Raw genomic sequence first — 1,529 nt, 5'->3', positions numbered from 1 at the left:
CAATTTCCCGATTCATTCCATGTCCTACAGGATTTCACATCTATTGCATGAAGTCATTTCTCATGTCCCTGTTCAGACGCCAAACTCTGGGGTACCAGCCCCCACTATTGAATGGGTCCAACGGGTGGTTGTGTAATTGAGGGGTAAAATTAAAGAGACATCAGACAAGATAAGGTATGTAATTTCTAACCTCCTGGATGGCCATGATCTCAGCAGCCAGGTCTATGTAGAGATAGCGAATATATTTCTAATCACAGCCTATATACATTTCTGAGATGTGCAAGCACCCCTAGTTACAGGTAACCACTTACATAACAGGAAGAGGCTGTACATTAGGCATACCCATGACAGGCAGGTGATGAGCTAGTTGTACATGCAATAGGAAGGGGAGGCACTAGGGGTACACATGTGACCAGATGGGCAGATCCTAGATTCGCGATGGCAGCTTTTGTCCTCCTTGAATCGGCTTGACCTTGTCTTTGGGCTCTCCTTCAGGGAATGAATACACTATCCTTATCTGTAGGGAGTGGGCCTTATTAGGGTGGGACAGATTAGAGTCTGATTGCTCAACAGAGCTGATACCCTCAGGGAGATAATCTCTAAACAGTTGTCCTCCAAGTTTGTAGTCAATGGCCATGTGTTCTTAGGTTTGACATATAATATGAAGGTAGGGGATGGACAACCTTGGAAAAACCCTTTCTGTATCCCACAGCAACATCACACAGCCACACAACCACAGAAGACACAATCAGGGAGCATTCTGGCTGTCCTTTCTCCAGGACACATTGGTTTGTTCCAGCACTCCACTGTACTTTGAATATTCTTTGCCAGCACTGTCATTCACTGCCCAATTTTTACACATATATGAGGTCTTGGAAAACCACAGCATCCTTGTTAATGTGCCTTCTGGCAATACAAGTGCCTTCTTTATAGTTCAGGTTCTCAGAATATTAGCTCATCAAACTGATTGAATAGACGGGTGAAAAGGGACAGCCCAGAAGCACACATATCCTGATTTGAAACCATGTTGTCTCCCCTTGTTCTGTCCAGCTGACTCTGTGTCTAACTATAGTTCTCCCGGGAGCACAGATATGTTTCCTGGAAAGAATTGGACTGCCATTGGTCATCCTACCTCCCTGGCTGGAAACCTCCCTCCGCTTATGACTCAGCACTCCCTGCAAAAATAATTATTTAATGAGGGGCTACCTCAGAATGGTGTTTAAGGAAAAGGGCTTCAGCCCATCTACTTGTTCTGAAAAGCATCTGGGGTCTTGGTGAGACCTGTGCTCCCCTGACCACTTGTTCCCCTCTGAGATATCAAAAGGGTCTCCTGTCCATTTAGAAGGGACTAGTGTTTCCAGTTGCTCCCAGAAGACAGAAGACCAAAGAAAGATGATATTAAAAACATGTGAGTTAGCTGACCTGCAAGTACCATTTGCACAGAACCCCTACCTGTACTATACTCAGCTTGCCCAAGAAACCGGTGTCCCAGAGGATAGAATCTGGGTCTGGTTTCAATGCTGCAGAGC

This window comes from Tenrec ecaudatus, chromosome 10 (assembly GCF_050624435.1).
Source record: "Tenrec ecaudatus isolate mTenEca1 chromosome 10, mTenEca1.hap1, whole genome shotgun sequence".
Taxonomy (NCBI): Eukaryota; Metazoa; Chordata; class Mammalia; order Afrosoricida; family Tenrecidae; genus Tenrec; species Tenrec ecaudatus.
The sequence above is the reverse complement of the archived record's forward strand: the minus strand, read 5'-3'. Positions refer to the sequence as shown.